The sequence below is a fragment of the Anolis carolinensis genome, chromosome 3 (assembly GCF_035594765.1).
Source record: "Anolis carolinensis isolate JA03-04 chromosome 3, rAnoCar3.1.pri, whole genome shotgun sequence".
Lineage (NCBI taxonomy): Eukaryota > Metazoa > Chordata > Lepidosauria > Squamata > Dactyloidae > Anolis > Anolis carolinensis.
Window position 1 is genome coordinate 255,939,984 of NC_085843.1, and position 13,875 is coordinate 255,953,858.

Sequence of the window (13,875 nt, forward strand, 5' to 3'; positions counted from 1 at the left end):
TATAACTCCTATTGAGACTTGGCAATTAAAGTAGTGTTCAACTGAATTAAATCTACAGTGTAGGTGCAACCTCTGTCATACTTGGAACATGCCCATTGAGACCAAGAGACCAAATCTGGTCATGACTAATAGGTCTAACTTCATTTCTGTGCCAATGACAATAAGATTTGCCTCCAGAGTGCTGGTTTGGTGCTTGTAATTCCAAACTGGAGTAAACCTCAATTAATGGAGCATCAGACAACCTGAAGCATGAGGAGAAGATGTATTACTCACAGTCCACAATCCACCTCTTGTTACTATGTGCCTTCAATTTGACTTTGATTTATTTGACCATATTATAGGATTTTATTGATAAGAGTCAGAGGAGGTTTGCCACTGCCTTCTTATTATAATGTAAAAATATGATGAAAGCTAATTGTGTAATGTGATTCTGTTACTTTCCAATTTTGCAATACACACACATTTAACCTTGTAATTGATCAATCACAGTCTGATTTGTCAGGAACTTGAAGTTCTGGAAAGTATTAATTTATGTTTTTTGACATCAACTATGCTTTAAAAATACTATTTCAAATGACTGACTTTAACAGTTTAAAGCAAGGATGGGGAACATGTAGGTTTCCAATCTTTATTATTTCCTTTGCCGGCTAGGTCTGAAGTGAGTTGCTATCTAAATAAATGTGGAAAAAATATATTCCTCTTCACTTATTTAAAGGATATGCGTATGTTTTAACACTAAAATTTTTATAATGACTTAGCTGGTAGTAAATCAACTCATTAGACTGAGTAGACATGTATAGTAGCACATTGCTGGTGTATTTAGGACAGGTCTGGGAATCATAAGGCCCTGCATTTATGGTTGGGCGACAAGTCCCAACATTCCTAACCATTGACTCTACTGGCTAGGGACTCATTACTCCCACTCCTGATACATGGGATTAGCTTGCCCCTTCTTTCTTTACAGAGCTATTGCAGGCATTATATGTGTGTAATCTATATATCTGCAGGTCAATTCTGACTTATGACAGTCCCATCATAGGGTTTTCTTGGCAAGTTCTATTCAAAGAGGGCTTAAAATTGCCTTCCTCTTAGACTGGGAGAGTATGATGGAGGTCACCAAAAAGGTTTCCATGGATGAGCAGGAGTTCAAGTTCCTGTCTTCTAGATTCAGAGGCTGACACTGAAACTTCTACATCATGCTGTCTCCCTATGATCCACTCTATGCCTAAATATATACGTAATATAAATATAGTAATACAAATATAGGTCTACCTAAATATAAACCTTCCTAGTAAAATTAGTCTTGTCTGTACTGACAATCTATGATCTATCCCAAAGTGTAAAATAATATAAACTTACTGTATTTAAAATATAAATATAAGGCAGTACTTTATAAACTTCAATATAAAGATGCCTCATTTGATGTTATTGATTTACCGTGTGTGTGTGTGTGTGTGTGTGTGTGTGTGTGTATTATTCATTTTCAAGTAGCATTAGCAATTTTTGCCAACTACCCCATTTACAGCATGCCCCCCTCCCAAAGGTATCTGGTGTAGACATCCAGTAGCCCCACCAATGTGCCAAGATGGTTTTTCACATGCTTTCGTTGTTTCCTGGAAACTCACCAAGCACTAGTCCATGGACCACCATTTTGTGTAATACTGGCCTATAATCACTCTCATGCTAACACACATACAGCTCAATATAATAATAATAATAATATAATAATAATTTTATTCTTATATCCCGGCCCATCTCCCCAAAGGGGCTCGGGGCGGCTTACATGGGGCCATGCCCGGGTACGACAATACAAGTCAGATAAAAACATTAAACAGATCACCAAACAATAAAACTACAACATGATTAAAAACAGTCATAGAAAATCAATATACAAAATAATATTAAAATCACGATGTGGGTCAAAAGATCTAGGCCAAGATGCAAAGCTATGTCGAATTATCAGGGAGGGATAATTACACAGCAGGAGAATACTTAAAGTGCTGAGTGAATCCTAAAAACAATCCAGAGGGTCTACTGCTTAGCAGGTAAGTAACACAATCCCATGGGGATCAGTCAACAACTCCATGGCTTGTCCCAAAATGGCTGCATATGTAATGCAAAGGAACACACATCTTAGGGAAAGTGAATAAGTACCTGAAGTCTAAAGTCTAATGAGAAGAAAACCCATGGTTCATGCAAATCTCATGATGATAGGGCAGACTTCATACAGATAAGAAGTTTACTTGTGAGGGTGCATTTTAAACTATTTGAGAGGAGAAAGAAAAGGTGTGATGCTTGCCAGACTGGCGACTGATAGAACCCATTATTAATTTGCTATGTAATAGGCCCAATTGCTGCAGCAGGAGAGAGAGAGTAGAGGAGGTGGCAGAATCTTTTTTCCCCCAGTGGCCCCTAAAAAAAAAAAACTCTGAAGGCTCTTCTATCTTGTCCATTCTTCATTAATAAATTTCACCAATTTAAACTCTAACATTGCTTGGCCAAATGTGTCGTGGTTTTTATCTATTGAAGGACATGGCACCTAGTTGGTTATTCCTAACGAGAGTAGACTCATTCCATCAATTGTTGAATGGTGATTCAACACACAGGAAAATCCTCTTGATTCAGTCAGTTTACTCTAGACAGGATTCATAACAGGATTTAAGCCTTTGTATGTTTATTCATCTGAATTGCTCCAAATTAAGCAAGTTAATTTTCCTTAAAAAATTTATTCCCTGTGGTTTAAAATCTTAATTAATCCCCCTATCTTCACATTATTTTCAGTTAAACTGAATGTAATCTTTTCTAAATCTTTCAAAAATCAAAATGTCATCTCAAACGACCGATATATGACCAGTGGTGTAGATAAGCCAGCAATAATCATAGAGGTAAGACATTAATTGGTGTCTGGGTGGTTCTATTCATAGCAACAATAGGCCATAATAACACACACATATTATGCTGCTCAGAAGCATTTTGCTGCAGCATTTATAATAATGACAGTTATATTTTTTTCTAGCTTTGTTTTTAACCACAGTCAAGTATATAACATCAACAATCACCTGAGGAACTTCATAATGCCAGCTATCTGGTGAACCGATTGCCATTTACTGTGACAACTTTACTCCGGGCATCTGATAAATGAAAAACGTAACTAACAGAAAAAGCTCAATTTTAGGCTGTTTACTCATACTTATTTCACTACCTGAAACGTTATGCCAGTCTGCCCTATATATGATAGCTGAATCAAATGTGCAAAATCACACAGAAACTATTTTATGAAACAGTTTATTGGAATTATTATTTTAAAAGCTAGCCATAGTGACAAACAACCAGGTTTCAGGAAAGTTCCGAAAGATATAAAACATTGAGATGTATTTGCTAGCCCTCTACTGAAATAATGAAGGGAGCCAGAAGGAGGAGAGGGCAAAAGTCTAGTCCTTCATGAAGCTAAAGAGATTACCACTAAGAGGTTATTCTTGTTAAAACTGTAGCGGAGCTCAAAGAACAGGAATAGGACGACAGAACCAAGGAAGACACATCTTAGGGAAAGTTAATGTGGTAAATCCTTAAAATGACCCAAATGTAAGTCAAGTAAAACGTGTAAACATGGGTTGTTATATATTTTATATTAAATATGTCACATATATTTATTGCATTAAAATAAAAGAAATCCCCCAAATTTATTAAGATGTAATTGCTATTTGAAAAGACCAAGGAATTTTAATAGAATAAACATTACTGTATTAATTCCTTTCATAGACTAAGGCCATGTCTTCCTCAGTCTAATAATGTGTACTTACCTATCAGCTGATATGGAAAATCCATACAATGTGCTGCTGGATTTGTTTAATCTGGTGCATGGGGAAGCTCTGGAGTGATCTCAGTGGTTTGAAGGTGGAACAGCTGGATAAAGAAGGCTGGATATGGCCCAATTCAGTGTCCATCTAACAAACACATTTTCTGTGTCACTGGCCACAAGCAGCTCCTTCACATAACCTTGCTGATGACATTGATTTGGGTGAGGTCACAACAGGGTGTCCAGCCATGTGACCAGGAAAAGCAACATTTCCAGAAAACCTCTGCAAGAGAACTGCTTGTGGCTGCTGACAAAGCAGTGTTGGTATCCTCAACACACCCTCTGCCCAGCCAGCCATCTGGATGCCAACAGGGCTTGGGGACACTCCTGGACACCATCAAGACAGCTCCAGAGCAGTTTACCCTGGAAAATCTGTGTAAATGTAGACACAGTCTTGGACTACTTCCTCAGATAATGGAGCACAGTACCTAGGAATAGACGTTTATTGAAATTCTGGTGGAATGTCTTGAATGAGTTCTCTAAACGAGTCCAAATTGAAAATATATTCAACAAATATCAAGTAGAGGAGAGTTATCGGTGGGCAGGAATGTTTTTACCAAAAGTGAAGTAGGTCTTTGTGAGAACAAAGTAGCTGATGTTAGTGGCTAGCTCTGTTATGATTCCATCTGGAATGATGTTCCTAACAACTGGTCTACCATTGTGCAGGATATTGATGTATCAAGATTCCACATCCATAGTAACTATTACTGTGTTACTGTACTTGGAAGATTTTATATGGTTGTAATGGATTGGTTGTCTCAGTCACACAGCTGGAAGTGCTAGTGGCATATATTATAAGGATGTTGTTGATATATCAATAGGCACAAACTGTGAGCGTTCTAATGCTTCCAGATATGACCGGCTGTATTCCAGATACTTTGGTAAAATTAAAAACCATATAATGTGTTGATTATCATACTACCCCAAATACATCTGATCTCTTTTGGAACCTTTTAATACTACAATGAAGGTAATGATTCCACTTTAACTAGAATCCTGAGATTTGCAGTTTAAGAAAGGGGACTTAGAAATCTTAGCCAGGGGACTCTAATGTCTCACCAAACTTGCAAGACTCAGGATTCACCAGAATACAGTCATGGTAGTTAAGGGAAAATCATAGTGCAAATCACTTTAAACTCTCTTGCTGAGAGAAAGGTGGGGATACAAATGAATTGATTAATTAAATAAATAAATAGCAGAATTATGTAGTTTTAAAAGGACCCTAGTTAAAAAAAAAACTAAGCAGAGTCAAGCCTAGTTAGTCATTCAATAGAAAGCACCAGAGAAAGAAAAGGAACTGGTAGGTAGAATTAGAAATTCAGATTGAAGGGCCTTTGCTAGTTAGAAATAATATAGCAAGCCAGATGGACCATTGGGCTGACTTTGCTGCATGGTTTCCTATGTTGTGACTAAGAAGTAAATCCCACTGAGCTAAATAGTAATTACTTTTGAACAGACATGGATTATAGTGTAAACCCCAAAGGGTGTACCAGGTGAACCTTAAAAGTAGATTTCTAGAAGTATCTCAGAAATCTGTTGTTGATGTAGCAAAATCACCTAGGCCTCCACAGAAAATTCACCAGTAAATTAGAAACATATACCGTATAAGTGTTTTTGTGTGCATAAATGCAAAAGATAGATCACCAGACCAATGAGATAAAAGCAGTTTAAAAAGCCACCTTTTAAAATAGCGTGCAAGTTCATTAGCCACCCTGAGATATTTGGATGAAGGGCAGGATATTAAAATTTTTAAAAAATGAACACACACAACACCCTGACTAAAATGGTCTTTGTTTGCTGGCAGGGGAGCGTTGGTGAGGTCTAGCCATCCTTGGAAAGGGGTTCCACTTCTTGGGATCAGCCACCAAGACCACCTTATGTAGGGACAGACAAACACTCTATCAATGCCCAATCAGAGCAATAATGAATTCTCTGCTCTTGTGAATTGTTTTAGTGTCTGATATATTCCTTATATATGTCTCAAATATGTACACATCCAATTTATAACTGGACATAAATAGTTGCATGTGGGACAACATTTATATCCAACAGCAAATGGTCTTCATATTTCTTTGCATGTCAGAACATACAGTTCTAAAGGGTCATAATTATCAGTAATTCAAAATTAATTGCATTAATTGAAATATTATGTTGGAACCTTTTAGCTGGGAATTATTAAGATTTGTGCATGATTTTGGGTATGTTTACTTGGCATATATTCAGTTGTGTTCTACAGGACTTGCTCCCAAATAAATGTACTGCCTCGGGTCTCTTTCTGTATTGTTTTTCTTTTTTGCATTTAGCACTGTCTGTGTCTAAAATGAGCTATTTAATCCCTTGTCATCACATAGCCATAAAAATTGCAGTCAGACCCAAGTTAGCAATGGCTGGCTCACAGAGCCCACAGCAATGCATGGTAACAGATTTTCAAAGCAGTTCAAAGAGTCCAGTTTCCATCTGTGTTTGGTGAAGGGTGCAAAAAAACCTTGGGGCCATCTGAAAACTCTGCTTCATCTCTAACACTTGGAATAACAAAGGTGTTATTTTTCAAAGCTTCATTCTCCCCTCCTGGGGTGGCTCTGCAGATATAGTTCAGGGAAGGTGGGAAACTTCAGAGTAGATATTCCCCTTCTAGACTTTGCCTCCTCCAGGGAGTTCTTTTGAGGATGTCACTGTGGTGGCCTATATAACATGGGTTACTGCCAGCACAGGCCAACTGTTAATGAACCCTATAGACAAATTCTTTCTTCTGGTTTCAATGAGGAGAAAATCTGCAGAGAAACAGCATTCAGAGCCCCCCTTCCCTCTCTCTCTAAGCCTTGGTGTGTTATTTGATCAAAAGAAAGTAGAGGGTGCTGTGGATCCACATTACAATGCAAAGTGAACGCACACACATCATACACAGTGATCCTCTCCATTTTATTCAGCTGCATAATTATCTCAAACACACAACATTGCCAAGTTGTTTAATCCCTGGCAGCTTTCAGCCACTTATGGCCTGTACACTTCCTTTCTCTACTTCTAATTCTAACTAAAAAGAAACAAATGTGAAACCATATATATTACATTTTTCATGCTTTATGTTTGCCCTTTGCTTAGATGAAATTGTGAGTGGTTGAGATAAAGCAAAGGAAGTGTTCTCTTCAAACAAGACCTACTTGGCCCTTGAAATACTTTATCACAAGTAGAAGACCTTGTGTTCATGCTTTCAACATTTTCACATGACTTCAATATTCACTTTGTTCTTGTATACAAGAATGAAAAATATCCAAGAGTTTCTTTCAACTGGTTCAGTTTACAAGTGTTATATTTGTATGATTGATTATTTTACACTTTAAAATTATTAGGGAGGAGGAGAGTTTTTCAAAAGTATTTTGGCACAAACATCTTTCCAAAAAGCCTCTAATTGCAAAACAAATATCACGGTGTCTGACATATTTTTCATGGGGTATTGAAATGTCCTTTCTCCTCAAGGTTGAGAAATATCCTAAATATCTTTTACATTTCTAGTGCTCAACACGTTATAGGATGTGCTTACTTGCCCTGTTCCCCTTAGTTATCACTTCTGTCATCTGTCATGTATCAAGGGCAATAGGTTTGAAATGGAGAAAGTTTGCTATCATGTGGAACTCTGCCACTTTAGATTCATCAGCCTCCATGTGTTGATCAGGCCCCAGACCATGGAATGACCTGCCAGAAGATATTTGTCAGTTTGAGATGCTGTCTGAGTTTAAATCAGTATTAAAGATCAGATGTTTCTGGCAGGCCTATCCCAATTATTTTTAAGTTAAGGTGTTTTTTTTTTAAAATAGTTATTGAAGAATTTTAATATGCATAGGTTTTATATGCTATTTGAACTAATGCTTGATTTTGTGTGATTTGTTATTGTTTCCTATCTTGAGCCACAGGAAGAGATGGATAAGTGTAGTAGTAGTTGTTGCTAACCAAAGGACAGCTAAGAAGAATCATAGACTCATGTAGTTGGAATGGGTCTCATGGGTCATTGAGTCTTATCTTCTGCTCCCTGTCCTCTTATGTTATTGTGTGTGTGCCTTCAAGTCACCTGTCCACTTATGATGACTCCATTAATTTCATGGGGTTTTCTTAAACAAGAAATACTCACAAGTGCCTTTCCAGTTTGAAAAATATAGTCTACTACCCCTGACATTCATTGGTGTTCTATCCATTCATTTTAAAACTATGAAATCTATGAATCTATGAACACCGAAAGCTGTTGTAGACACTTAAATTCCAGACAACTGCATCATATGCAGTATTATCTGCACTAACTTGGAAAGTATTTGCTGAAGTTTAAGACAACAGTTTTTCCAAGTCATGCTACCATAGGGATGGGACAAATGCACTGTTCCAAACATTGTCAGATTACATTTTCTAGCATTCTTCATCAATGGTTATGATGGCTAGTGTTGATGGGTCCAACAATATCTGGAGGGCCATTTGGTTCCCATTCTTCTGCTACTATTGCATTCTTTCAGATAAAGATACTGAGACCCTTTTTTATTTTTTATTGCATTCTTTTATCATCAGATTGAGAGTGGCATACATATGGTTCCTTGGCGGTCTTACATGCAATAAATGTGATTTACTGCTCTGAACCTCTCTGAACAACACCCTTCTGTGATGCACTGCCATTTTTATCATGCTATATATATAATGCTTTTCAGAAAAAGGTCTTTAAAAAAGGCTTATTGCAATCAACCCTCCACATTCTCTGGAGTGAAGGATACACAATTCCACAAAAGTGGGAAAACCACAAATAAAAAGCACTATTTTTATTTGAAAGAAAAGCTTTGTAGAAATCTCTAGATCCTCCATTGCAGTTTTGCAAACGTTGATCATAGAATTATACTAGAGGACATACAAATGCCTAAAAAAGTATTCTGCAGCACAACTCTATTACCATAAAGTTATGCCTAGAGATTCCTAGAGAGAACATATTAAACAAATCTGCAAGTAATCAACTCTGCAAAAGTGAAATCTGCAAATGTGAAAGACTGATTGTACTTTGATTATGTTGATTTCAGAGCTTGGAAATACTTTTAGGGCTACAATTCAATGAGTCCCTTAGTTGCCATCCTGACTGAAAGATTTCAGTGAGAAATCAAGAAAACTTTTCTGAGCTCTGCTTATTTGTATTTCAGTATCATAGCTCAAGGTAATAAACAGGGTTTCTTTCTAATCCTGTTGGCTAGGCTGAGAAATAATGATTAGTCTCAGGTCACCTAGGCTGCTTCATGTCTAAATTATTATTTGACTCCGGCCTCCTCAGTCAATGACCAGGACTCAAGCTTCTATATCACAGAATATAGTTTTCAGATCATCTCATTCAAAAGTGAATCAATGGTCAGATATTTCTTCTGACACTCCTGCAAATCTTCCACAAGCAAGTTGCATATGTCAGCAGCCTTCAGCTGCAGAGCCATATAATTTGTACTAAAACTCACAATACTTACTTATTGCGGCTGTGAAAAATCTGTGGAAATGTGCTAGTGGAAATTAGGAGAGAGGGAGTACAACTACATTGTAGAATTACTGCACTTTGATACCAGTTTGACTGCCATGGCTCGATGCTATAGAACAGTGGTTCTCAACCTGTGGGTCCCCAGGTGTTTTGGCCTACAATTCCCAGAAATCCTAGCTAGTTTACCAGGTGTTAGGATTTCTGGGAGTTAAAGGCACAAACATCTGGGGACCCACAGGTTGAGAACCACTGCTATAGAATCATATGAGTTATAGTTTTACTAGATCTTTAGCCTTCCTTGCTGAAGAGGGATAGCGCCTCACCAAAGTACCATTTTTGTGTGTCAGGAGTAACCTGAGAAAATGCAAGTCGCTTCTGGTGTGAGAGAATAGGCCATCTGCAAGGATGTTGCCCAGGGTACGCCCAGATGTTTGATGTTTTACCATCCTGTGGGAGGCTTCTCTCATGTCCCCACATGGGAAGCTGGAGCTGACAGATGGGAGCTCCCCCTGGTCCCCGGATTCGAACCACCGATCTTTCAGTCAGCAGTCCTGCTGGCACAAGGGTTAACCCATTGAGCCACTGGAGGCTTTACCAAACTACCATGATTCCATAGCATTGGGCCAGGGCAGTTAAAGTGTCCAACTGCATTTCTACAGTGCAAATTCACCCTGAGTCATGAAAAAGGCCTGTGAATTTTTTGTATAATACAGAACAAAGGGGAAACATAAAATTTCCTTGTATACCATTAAAGTGATTGTTTGCATCACAGCATCTGCCAATCAGGAAACTACCTGGATGCCAGAATGAATTTTTAATTCCACGGGGTTCTCCTTAACACCTCTTTGGAGCCTTGGAGAACCCGATAACTGCTTAGTAACAACTGTGTTGTAAAATATTTAATGTCTTTCAGGGGCTGCCTACTGGTGAGTCTTTATTTCAAAGCCACCACTGCTGGCTACATTTCAGACTTCACCTGTCTGACTTCAAATGCAGGGCTCATTAGCTAATCAATGGTTAAATAAGGTGCTAGGAGCAAGATAAATAATATAATAGTGAGTCAATACCAAAAAAAGTCAAAAGTAATATAAAGAGCCGCAAGTTATATTTTACAAAAGAGAATATGAACTGACTTTTGGGTTTATCAGAACAACACCAACCAAGATGTTACTGATATTTATGGGCTCTATTGATACCTGTAACTATCCATGGGCACTCAGAGTTAGAGGGGAAGTTAATCTACTTTGAAGTAATTCTCCAAAGTATCACACCTGAAATCATGGAATAAGCCAATCTGGGTGTGTGTTTTCATTCTTTGCAGGTATTTTAGAGCCATGTTCCAGGGAAAACAAACAGCATTATCTCCTTTGCTTCCTCCCTCATACCTCCCTTCCTTTGCAGTGAGGATATTATTTCCCCTTCTCCATTTTTCCTTGTCCTTCTTACCATGGGGTGGTGTACAGTTTTTTTTAAATCCAAATACCTATTTTTTTCTCCCCTATGATAAATCAGAGGACTTTAGTGCATGAAGCCGCTATTCCAGTCAAGTAATCATAAATAGCAGATACATAAGTTGGTTACAATGCGGTAATACCAATGCGTTGGTTACAGTGCAGAAACATCAATGTTAATGTCCCTCTCTCTCCATGTAGGAGTATTCCCACCACTTTTGAGGCCTAGGAAATGTGATGGATAGCATGGATTATGGTTTGCTGACAGAAGGCTCCACTGGAACTAGAGCAAACTGAGGCCCGGGGGCCAGATATGGTCCCAGGATGCTTACTTCAGGTCCTCCTCATTTTCCCTGTCCTCTTGGCATAAACGGTGGCTCACTGCAACCTCATGCGGAAAGGATGGGGAAGGAAGGCAAACAGCAGCTGAGAGCTTTCTGGAGAGTAGCCCCATCCTTATGCCAAGAGGAAGGCCTGAGGAAGGCACGCATCATCTAAGAGCCTTCCAGAGCTCTCTTGGCTGTTGCTTGTTTCACCATCTTCCTGGCATAATGCTGGGGGGCAGCCCAAAGATCGGGGTGGGAGGGGGGAGGATCGGGGCAGTCGTCACATGTCAGTTTCCTCCTGGCATAAGGAAAGGATGAGCAGCCCCATCCTTATGTGAGATCAACTTGAAGATGACCGGGGCCCTGCCCTGCCCTCTCCTGTGATGAATATTTGTCATGCCAATGCCTGGACACCAAGACATTGCATGTAGCAGAGCTGAGTGAAAAGCTAGAGAAAGAGCTGAGGTAGAATGAAAAGCAGAAAGAAAAGCAGCTGCTCAAGGGTTTAAAACAAACAGTATGAGACTCATTCACACACAGCCAGCCTCCCTGTCCCTTTTAAAAGACATGCACATAAAATAAACACTTCAGAGATATAAAAAATGGTGAAAAGCTTTACTTACAAAACTTGCATGAAGAATTTTCATACAGGTAATAATCCTTAGTTGCAGATCGAAATCCAGTACATAGGTAAAACAGTTGAAAGGCCTTCATTCATCTTACATCTCTAAAACATCTCCAAAGCATCTCAAAACACAAAAAAACATGGAACCCACTAGAACAAAGAGGTCTCCCTTTTTATACCCAAAAGCAGGATGCCTTCAGGCATGTCTTGATGGAGGGTGCTCCCTTAGCCCCACATTCAAATTCTAAATGAGAGCCATAATCTCTGGAATGCAAGAAAGGGTCAGATTGCAAACAACAAACAGACTGCAGATACCATCTCTTAAATGCATGCATGATTGCCACAGATCCTAACATCCTGGCCCCGCCTTCTCCCAGACCCTCCCCCTTCCAGGCCCATCCCACCCAGCACATACCTGGCCACCTTCCATCCCAGTCCGGCTCTCTCAGCTGGGCCATAGTGTGGCCCAAGGCAAAAAAAAGTTTACCCATGCCTGAACTAGAGCCTAGCAACGAACCACAACTATCCTGAGATATCCACATCCTGAAGTAACATCTATAGAATAAATGACTACTGAGCCTGCTAACCAAACACAGCCCTGAAAACTCACAGCAACCCAACCACAAGATACTTTTGCTGAGCAGGCTGAGGAGGAGTTAACTGTTCCTGCATTTGTGGAGTTAAGGAAAGAAAGGGGTCAGCTGAGAAGAGGCCAGAATCAGGGAACACCTGTGAAGTAGGGTTTAGGAGACGAGTTTATTACCTGATTGCTGGCTGCAACATTGATGGCTTGAGCCAAGATCTTGGACCCTTGAACTCTTGTGCTCTGGAATTTGGACTGGTCTTGGATGTAGGTTTTGGAATTTTGAACTTAATACCACAATTCCATACTATGGAATTGCTGGTAATTAGCTCTTGACCTTGGAACAGACATTTGACTTTCCCTCTGAGTACTTGGCTAGACCCTGGACATACCTTGCCTGTCTTTAGAGATCATGGCCTTTATGTCTCATATGCACCATTTAAAAATACCTTGAGTGTAGTTTATGTTGCATTTTAATAATTTTGTACATTAAACCACCAGAAAGCTAAGGTGTCACTATCCCTGCCATGCATATGGACAATTTTTGGATTTCAGAATTCTGGATAAAGAATGCTCAACCTGTTGAAGGCAGTACACAAAGACTGCATTGCTAGTAGCTAGACGCAGCCAAGGATGCCACAGCCCTGAGTCTGCAAGACTTGATTAGGGCTGTCAATAATAGGGGCTAGACCCTAATCACTATCAGAAACCAAGCACAAATGCCAAATAATTGGCAATCAAACCAAACAGGATCTCAGGTGTATTCTTTCATTCCACAGCAGTTTGGGTGTTCTTCTGCCAAGGTATTCGCACAGAGGCAATCCATCTGTAATTCTTCCTCTTTTCCAACTGCCTTGGAAACAACTTTTCCAATGAATCACATCTTTTGATAATATGCCTAAAGTATAATGACTTCAGTTCAGGCATTTTGGCTTCTAGAGAAATATCAAGCTTAATTTGTTCTAGTACACATTTGTTTGAATTTTGGAAAGCCATGAATTTCTCCTTCATTACTACAGAGAATTCATCCCACCCACTTTTTCTCAACTTTCTTCATTGTCCAGCTTTCATATCCATACAAATGTTAATATACATGATTCTGATTTTTGTTTCCAATGTTATTCAAATACCGTGTGTGTGTGGGGGGGGGGGGATGTATCTCCTTGTTGAAAGAATTATCTTCTCTGGAACATTGATTGCTTCTTTTCTATTGCCCAATTTGCACAAGGCTGTGAAGAAAAACCAAGATCAGGACCATTTTTGGACTGGACAATTATATTTCCTGGAATTGTTTTCAATAAAAGAGAAAAAATATGATGGGTACCCATCTCTGGTAAGTGCTTAGTTAAGAGAAGAATATTTTTGAACATGGAATTCCCCACCAAGTGAGTATGGAAAATGTTGTTCATTTTCCAGACCCTTCTATATCTAATAATTGATAGATATGACATATAGTTTAGGATTTTTAAATGCCCCCATACTTTTTCTAATTAGAGTAAAGTGCTGCTGCACTACACGTTCAGTGTCTTTGAACGCGCAATACATAGAACCA

The 13,875-nt window shown here is 39.0% G+C and overlaps 1 long non-coding RNA gene across 1 annotated transcript in view; it reads left to right on the plus strand.

The window, feature by feature from the left end:
- LOC134297865 (uncharacterized) overlaps window positions 1–13,875 on the plus strand; it is a 64,835-nt gene that overhangs the window by 6,078 nt on the left and 44,882 nt on the right. The gene's annotated exons all lie outside the window — the stretch shown is intronic.